Source organism: Hippopotamus amphibius, chromosome 9 (assembly GCF_030028045.1).
Source record: "Hippopotamus amphibius kiboko isolate mHipAmp2 chromosome 9, mHipAmp2.hap2, whole genome shotgun sequence".
NCBI lineage: Eukaryota > Metazoa > Chordata > Mammalia > Artiodactyla > Hippopotamidae > Hippopotamus > Hippopotamus amphibius.
Window position 1 is genome coordinate 85,214,416 of NC_080194.1, and position 9,635 is coordinate 85,224,050.

Sequence of the window (9,635 nt, forward strand, 5' to 3'; positions counted from 1 at the left end):
AGTTCTTAGAAAAGTACAATCTTCCAAAAGTGAACCAGGAAGAAATAGAAAATAAGAAAAGACCAATCACTAGGACTGAAATTGAGACTGTAATTAAAAATATCCCAAAAAACAAAAGTTCAGGGCCAGATGGCTTCATGTGCGAATTTTAACAAACATTTAGAGAAGAGCTAACATCTGTCCTTCTCAAACACTTCCAAAATATAGCAGAAGGAGGAACACTCCCAAACTCATTCTATGAGGTCACCATCAACCTGATACCAAACCAGGCAAAGATGTCACAAAAAAAGAATATTACAGGCCAATATTCCAATGAATTTAGATGTAAAAATCCTCAACAAAATATTAGCAAACAGAATCCAACAGCACATTAAAAAGATCATACACCATGATCAAGTGGGTTTTATCCGTGAATGCAAGGATTCTTCAATATATGCAAATCAATCAATGTGATACATCATATTTACAAATTGAGTGATAAAAACCATATTATCTTCTCGATAGATGCAGAAACAGCTTTTGACAAAATTCCACATCCATTAATGATAAAAACTCTCCAGAAAGTGGGCATAAAAGAAATTTACATCAACATAATAAAAGTCATATATGACAAACCAACAGCCAACATCATTCTAAATGGTGAAAAAATGAAATAATTCCCTCTAAGCACAGGAACAGGACAGGGTGCCCACTCTCACCATTATTATTCAACATAGTTCTGGAATTGTTAGCCACAGCAATCAGAGAAGAAAACTATATAAAGGATCCAAATTGGAAAAGAAGAATGAAAGTTGTCACTCTTTGCAGATGACATATTATACATAGGAAACCCGAAACAAGGTACCAGCAAACTGCTAACACTAATCGATGAATTTAGTAAAGTAACATGATACAAAATTAATGCACAGAAATCTCTTGCATTCCTATATACTAACAATGAAAAAGCAGAAAGAGAAATTTAGGAAACAACCCCATTTACCATTGCAACCAAAAGAATAAAATACCTAAGAATAAACCTGCCTAAAGAGGCAAAAGACCTGTATGCAGAAAACTATAAGACACTGATGAAAGAAATTAAAGATGATACAAACAGATGGAGGGTCATACCATGTTCTTGGATAGGAAGAATCAACATTGTGAAAATGACTATCCTAGCCAAAGCAATTTATAGATTCAATGCAATCCCTATCAAAGTATTAATGGCATTTTTCACAGAACTAGAACAAGAAGTTTTATGATTTGTATGGAAACACAAAAGACCCCAAATAGCCAAAGCAATCTTGAGAAGGAAAGACATAGCTGGAGGAATCAGGCTCCCTGACTTCAAACTATACTACAAGGCTACAGTGATCAAGACAGTATGGTACTGGCACAAAAACAGAAATACAGGTCAATGGAACAGAATAGAAACTCCAGAGATAAATCCACGCACATATGGGCACCTTATCTTTCACAAAGGAGGCAAGAATATACAATGGAAAGAAGACAGCCTCTTCAATAAGTGGTGCTCAGAAAATTGGATGGCTACATGTAGAAGAATGAAATTAGAACACTTCCTAACACCATATACAAAAATAAACTCAAAATGGGTTAAAGACCTAAACATGAGGTCAAACACTATAAAACTCTTAGAGGAAAATATATGCAGAACACTCTATGACATAAAGCAAGATCCTTTTGTCCTACCTCCTAGAAGGATGGAAATAAAATCATGAATAAACAAATGGGACCTAATGAAACCTAAAAGCTTTTGCACAGCAAAGAAAACCATAAACAAGACTAGAAGACCACCCTCAGAATGGGAGAAAATATGTGCCAATGAAGCAACTGACAAAGGATTAATCTCCAAAATATACAAGCAGCTCATGCAGCTTAATACCAAAAAAGGAAATAACCCAATCCACAAATGGGCAGAAGACCTAAATAGACAATTCTCCAAAGAAAACATACAGATGGCCAACAAGCACATGAAAGAAAAGATGCTCAACATCACTACTCATTAGAGAAATGCAAGTCAAAGCCACAATGAGGTATCACCTCACACCAGTCAGAATGGCCATCATCAAAAAATCTAGAAACAATAAATGCTGGAGAGGGTGCAGTGAAAAGGGAACCCTCTTGCACTATTGGTGGGAATGTAAATTGGTCCGGCCACTATGGAAAACAGTATGGAGGTTCCTTAAAAAACTAAAAATAGAACTACCATATGACCCAGCAATCCCACTACTGGGCATATACCCAGAGAAAACCATAATCCAAAAAGAAACATGTACCACAATGTTCATTGCAGCACTATTCACAAGAGCCAGGACATGGAAACAACCTAAATGCCCATCAACAGATGAATGGATAAAAAAGATATGGCACATATATACAATAGAATATTACTCTGCCATAAGAAGGAATGAAATTGAGTTATTTGTAATGAGGTGAATGGACCTAGGGTCTGTCATACAGAGCAAAGTAAGCCAGAAAGAGAAAAACAAATACTGTATGCTAACTCATATATATGGAATTTAAAAAAATGGTACAGATGAATCCAGTGACAGGGACAGAATAAAGATGCAGATGTAGAGAATGGACTTGAGGACAATGGTTTGGGGGAATGGGGAGGTGAAGGGGAAGCTGGGACAAAGTGAGAGAGTAGTATTGACATATATACACTATCAAATGTAAAATCGATGGCTAGTGGCGAGCTGCTGCATAACAAAGGGAGATCAACTCGATGACTGGTGATGACTTAGAAGGCTGGGGTAGGGAATGTGGGAGGGAGTTGTGGGAGGGAGGGGATATGGAGATATATGTATAAATACAGCTGGTTCACTTTGTTCTACAGCAAAACTAGCACAACAGTGTAAAAATTATATTCCAATATAGAGCTTTAAAAAATTAAAAAACAAAAAAACAAAAACAAAGAATACTGCTTGGCAAGATGAGATTCATCGAAGGGGAATTAGAGCTGTGAGGGACACACACACCAACATTTTCCATTCAATCTACACAATGTCAATGTAAACGATTTGATAGCTATTTTTATTGTTCACTACCATTGAGCAAATTGGAACACAGACAGTTTAAAAAACCTCAGAGGCAGATCTAAGATTCACATTTAAGCTTGTCTGACCCTGAGGTCAGACAATGGCACTACTAAATACAGTTATTTGAACTTGAATCTTCCCGGGGGGAAAAGGGCTGTAATTTGGAATGCCACAATATAATAATGTCTCATAATAATAACAGCCAGCACTTATTGAATAGTTACTATAGGTCAGGAACTTTTCATTCATTTCATTGTTAAATCTCTCAGCAACTCTACAAGGTAAGCATTGCCTTCATCCCACAGTAAAGAGAATTAGAGTTAGAGAGATTAAGGGCCCAGATCTAGTAAGTAGTAGTGTTAGGGATTGGAATTTTAGAAAGTTTGACTTCAGAGTGTGCACTTGTAACCACTAAGCCATAATGTCTTAGATGAGAGAGAGTTTGTGATTACAAATTTGATTTGATATCACCTTCCAGTTGTTACCTTGCTTCATTTGTTGGCTAATGATAGAAATTCTACATATAGAAATTAATTGTTGTAGTTTAAAGCTTTGATCCTGAAAAATGAAAATACCTCTCAGCATGTGTATTAGACTTTGCCTTATTCCAGTTGCTTTCAGCTCTTCCTCCAGAGCTGAAAGGTAAGTGTCCTGGCTCCAACCACCACTTTCCAACCCCATATAGATATGCTGGCTCTATATCCTGTAGAAAGTGAAGCATTCTACTTGGACTGGTTATAAACCTGGAATCATACCCAAGTACCTACCTATTTTATTAGTTCAAGTAAGTCCTTTCACATAACATTACACTCTTGGCTTATTATCCTAAATTTGGATGGAATCCTATTTCCCTTCCGGGAGATGGGACTCTCCTGCCAGGATTTATTGTAAATCTGAGCTTATCAGACCCTTTCTCTATCCCTTCCCCACATGGGTCATTTGGTCTTGTAAATTTCTCCTGGGTCAGCTGATATAGTGACATTTAGTGTGTACATTCACTACTTTCTGCCTCCTTGCCTCTTGGTCAGTGCTCCTCTCCTTGGCCAAATCCTTCTCATCCTGCTGGTGACACGTTTGCTTGTTCACATCTCTTTTTTCCTTTCTGTATATTCCTGGAATCTCAAAGTTTGAATAAAGTTTACACCTTATTAATCAAGGGTGAATCTAAACCTATTGAATTATTTCCTAAGAGCATGGAAAATCTGCAGAGATTATTCTTTTCAGGTGTGGGCTAGCTAAGTACCTCCATACATGTGAGATTAGATACCATCTTGAACACTGTGTGCTGGGTATTTACAAGGTATTGGGCATATATGGTTCAATAAGCTGCTGAGGAGCTCATAGTGTCCTAAGGGTTAGAATACACGAATGATAAATTCCATTAAATTCAATGAAGACCATGATAAATGTAAAATCAAAGTCTTGGTGCAGAGAAGAGGTACAAATTTTGTTTAGGGGCAGTGTGGATCACTTCATAAAGTTAATAACATTTAACTGAGCACTTAAAGATGAATTTTTTCAGATCAAGAAGGGATATAAGCCTTTTAGGTTTAAAGTAACCTAAAGTACCAAAACTTTTGAATTTTCCAATAGGACAATGAGATTATAAAAAATTATTCATTCTTGATTACCAAAATAGTATTTTAAATACTATTTTGTAGTATTCTGTCAACTGAGCCCATGTGGGGAGGCAGAAGAATAACCCTCAAGGGCAATAAGTGGACTTCTTCCTCCATCTGACAGTAAGGTGGTGATATCCTCACCTTCCCCAGCCAGAGCAATATCAAAGAAAGTTAGCTAAACAAAAAGTTTAAATAAAGTCTGGAATTTCATAACATAATATGCAAGTGATCAGGTTTCAAAAAAAATCACTTTTTATACCAAGAATAAGGAAGATCTCAAATTCAGTGCAGAAAGGACAAACAGCTATACATGCTGTCACCAATATGACGGAGATGTTAGAATTACTGGACAAAGATTTTAAAGCAGCCATTACAGAAATTCTTCAATGAACAGTTAAAAATATATGAAACAAATTTTAAAAAAAGAAAATCTCAGCAAAGAAATAGAAGATGCAGTCTTACACCCTGTATGTTTCTATTTATATAACATAAACCTTGAAATGATAAATCTATAGAAAAGGAGAACACCGTCACAGTTGTCAAGGGTTTAGGGAAGAATGAGGGTAGAAGGAAAGTGGGTGTGGCTATGAAAGGAAAGTGGGTGTGGCTATAAAAGAGCAACAAGAGGAATCCTTTTGGCAATAATAGAAACATTCTGTATTTTTACTGAATCAATGTCAATGGCATAGTTGTGATTTTTTAAAAAAATTAGTAGCAGTCACCTGTATAAAATTAGTATCTGAACATTTATTTTATTTTACTTAAAAATTTGTAATATATAACCTCAGTTATACATTTACTTTTGAAAATATATTAGCTAACATTTATGGGTCATTGTAGCATGTTAGCTTAGTGTCACATAATCCTGCCAATTAAAAATCACTAGTAAAAATACATGGTTTTGTTTTCTGCATCTTTATGTTATGATATAGTATAAAAATTTAATTACCACTGACTTTGACAAGTTAGAACAGATTGGGCTTGAGTTACTAAAAAGGAGTCAGGAATGAGGCAATGCTGCAATATATCTCAGTGCAAGGATGACCATTTGACATTGTTATAACTAAATTAAGCTACTGTGATGGTTATGGAGATGGAAGAAAGGAAGAGAATGAGAATTTTGCAGTGTAAAGATAAGCTCAGAATTGCTCTTTATTCATTTCATGTTTGATTATATTTACAGTGGTTGTATTAAAGATAGAAGAATGACTTTCAGCTCTAGCTTAGAACCCTGGAATATAATTCTTCTCACCAGGTGAATTGATATAATATAAAATTAGAGGGAGCATTTCTGGCTATTATATCATCTAAATAAGAGTTTTTAACTTTCTGTAGAAAACACATTTTAATGAATCTCCAAGGTTTTTATCACTATGAGCCCAAGGAATGTCTATCTTGTGGGATACATTTCAAGTTTACCTTGAGGAGTTTTTGGTCCCCTAGTAACTTTGAAGGGTCTGAGAATAGTATTTGGGACTTATTTTAGTAACAGTGGAGTTTAAGAAATTATCCTAAGTATAAAACCCACAATTGGGGAATTTCCCAAATATTTTTCTGCCCTCTCCTCTTTTTCTCTTTACTTTCTCTATTGAGTTTACCTAATCCTGTGGCTTTAATCTCTATGGAAACAATCCGCAAATCTTCTCCTGTTCTGACCTTTCTTCTTACCTTTAGCCTCAATTAGGCACTTCCTAAATGTACACTTCTACTTGGATGTTCTGCTAGAAGCTCAAGCCCATCATGTTCAAAACTGAACATATAATTTTTATTAATATTTGCACTCTTTTCTGAGGTGTTTCTTCCTGTTTGTAGTAACACCATACTTTATCCAAAAACCTAGGGTAGTATCTTTGGGAATTTTTTGTCTATTTCTGTCACCTTTGTGAGACGTCCTGATGAATCGTCCCTTGCAATGTCTCTCTTATATGTTTGTTTTTTGGAATTTTTCACATTAGCACTAACTCAGGCCATTTTAAATTATCCATTGACCTATTGTAACTGCCTCCCAAAGCTGACCTGCCTCCAGTCTTTCTTACTCCAGTCCATCCTGCCAGTGCCCACAACATTACTGTTTCTAAGTCTGAACTTTGATTATTTTAATCCTATGCTAAAAACAGAAATGATCTTGAATGATTCCTAATGGCCTCCCTAGTGAGATGATCTTGATTTTGGCATTTGAAAACTTCTTATACTGATCAAAATCTGCCTTTTGATCTTAGTCTATGCTGCAGGCTTCTGGAAAGAGACATTGGGACTTCTCTAACAGCCTGCAGAAGTCCTCTGCGTGGCATTTGAGGAGGACAGAGATTATATTCTTTCTTTGAGCTCAGTAACTTTAATCTAGAATGTTTATAGATGGCCACTAAGAGTTTACCCATGACCTTCACATAACTTACTAATGTTTTCCTGTTCCACACTCACATCTACAAAGAAAAACATTGACACTATATAAGCCTTTGCCTTTGAGGCAACAATTCTATTGTAATATCCAGTATTGGCCCCAAGAAAAATGGGAAAAGGGGATTCTCATTCATTCAGTTTTTATTAAAGAAATATTTTTTCAATACCTACTGTGTATGCCTGGAATTACTCTAAGTTGCTGCAGGAATAGTGCTGAGCAAAACAGACAAAATCCCTGCACTTGCGGAACTTAGATGAAACACATGTGCCCCTGTGAATGTGTGTGTATGTGTTGTGAGAGGACACAACAAATAAACAAATAAATGACTAGTATTTCATACAGAGATAGGTGCTGTGGATGCAGGAAAGGTCATCATCTGCTTTTCTATTTGGGGATGTGCCCCATTTGGCAACAAACCAAAATGTATGCAAACTGGTATACTGCCAATAAATCAATGTTATTATAATGAACTAGGCTTAAATGCAGAGCAAGTAAATTCTCTTTGCTACTAAGCATGATCTCTTGGGAAAACACTAAGAAAACCTAAGCCTTCTAATTTTTTAATCAGGTCCCTAGGATTTCCCAATTCATAAAAACCTCTTGGGTCATATTAGTAGGTGGCTCTCTTGGCACCAGCAGATGCTATTTCCTACCCCTTCATCTGGAGAGGACACTCTGGCAGAGCCACCATCAGAAATCATGATCTGTAACTCATGGCATCTCAGAGCCTGGGATTCTGAGGTCTGCACTCTGGCCCCTCAGTCCAAAACTTACCTGAAAAGAAAACAGTAACAAAGAAGAATCATTTCTGTCCTAGGCTGTTTCTCTCTAAAATGCATCAGTCACTTGCCCTTCCTTGAGAGTAAGGAAGCAGTTAGCAGGTCCCAACACTGAAGTCTCCATGCAGAAGGGTGAGTGTTAAATTTTATCTGTCCTGTTGTTCTTCCAAACCTCATCTCTGGAAGCCAAGGACTCCTTGAAATGACACATCTTCTCTCTGCTGAGATGACCATTGATCATTAGGTGGGCCCATAAGCTGTCAAATCAGAAGTGGAACAGAGATGCTGTAGTCATGAGTAGTCACAGGGTTACTGAATCTTATCCCTCTAGAACTTGCCCAATAGAGTTTTTGATGTATGTTGTCTTTAAAAATTCCCTCAGCCTTAAAAATTCCTTCAGCCTTTATACAATGCAGAAAACAAAGGCACACAGAGGGTGGGTTTGGGTTCATTCTCTATTCTGAGTCTCAACCTCATTACAGCAGGATTGGGTGGAGAGAGCTGGGTACTCATTTTAATATTACCCTTTGTCCTGTTCCCACAGATATGTCCTAGGGAAGAATGGCCCCCGGGAATGACTCATCAGTGACTGAGTTTATTCTGCTGGGTTTAACACAACAGCCAGAACTCCAGCTGCCTCTCTTTTTCATTTTCTTAGGAATATATGTGATCACCACTGTGGGGAACACTGGCTTGATTATTCTGATTGGTCTGAACTCTCACCTACACACTCCCATGTACTACTTTCTCTTCAACCTGTCTTTCATTGATCTCTGCTACTCCTCTGTCATTACCCCTAAAATGCTGATGAGTTTTATAAACCAAAATGTCATCTCTTATACAGAGTGCATGGCTCAGCTGTGTTTCTTCTCCTTCTTTGTTATTGATGAGTGCTATATTTTGACATCAATATCGGCCTATGACCGATATGTGGCCATCTGTAAGCCCCTGCTTTACAAGGTCTCCATGTCCCATCAGGTCTGCCTTATGCTGACAGTGGGTGCATATGCCATGGGGCTTGTGGGTGCCACGGCCCACACTGTATGCATGCTGAGACTCTCCTTCTGTGATGGCAACATCATCAATCATTACACGTGTGACATTCTTCCTCTCCTCCAGCTCTCCTGCACAAGCACCTACATTAATGAGCTGGTGGTTTTTGTGGTGGTGGGCATCAATGTCATAGTGCCCAGTCTCACCATCTCCATTTCTTACACCTTGATCCTCTCCAATATCCTCTGCATCCATTCTACACAGGGCAGGTCCAAAGCCTTCAGTACCTGCAGCTCTCACATAATTGTGGTTTCTCTTTTCTTTCAATCAGCAGCATTCACGTATCTTAAGCCTTTTCCTGCTGGGTCTTTGGATCAAGATAAAGTATCCACAGTTTTTTACACCATTGTGGGGCCAATGATGAATCCTTTCATCTACAGTTTGAGGAACAAAGATGTCCAAGTTGCACTGAGTAAGACTTTGAGAAAAAGGGTGATCTCCTAAATGGAATCTGTGTCAGTTATTGATGCCAAATCCTCAAAAGGGCAAACAATGTATAAAGCTATGGAGAAGATAGAAAGAAATTAAAATAGAAATGCAAGTGATTTAAATAATAGGAAAAATTAATTTTATTATACAAACCACTTTACAAGAACAGACACTATAAGGGAGAGGAGGATCAGCCATTCATCCTTTCATAGAAAGTAGGGAAATTCTGTCAGTGTCTAGCTTACTTGTAGAGATTATAAGGTTTTAAGCAGAAAAAGTTGAATGGTGATGAACACAGGAACAGTAAGTTTGT

The 9,635-nt window shown here is 37.3% G+C and overlaps 1 pseudogene; it reads left to right on the forward strand.

The window, feature by feature from the left end:
* Positions 1 to 8,386: 8,386 nt before the first annotated feature.
* LOC130861497 (olfactory receptor 8B3-like) lies at positions 8,387 to 9,337 on the forward strand (annotated as a pseudogene).
* The last annotated feature ends 298 nt before the right edge of the window (positions 9,338 to 9,635 follow it).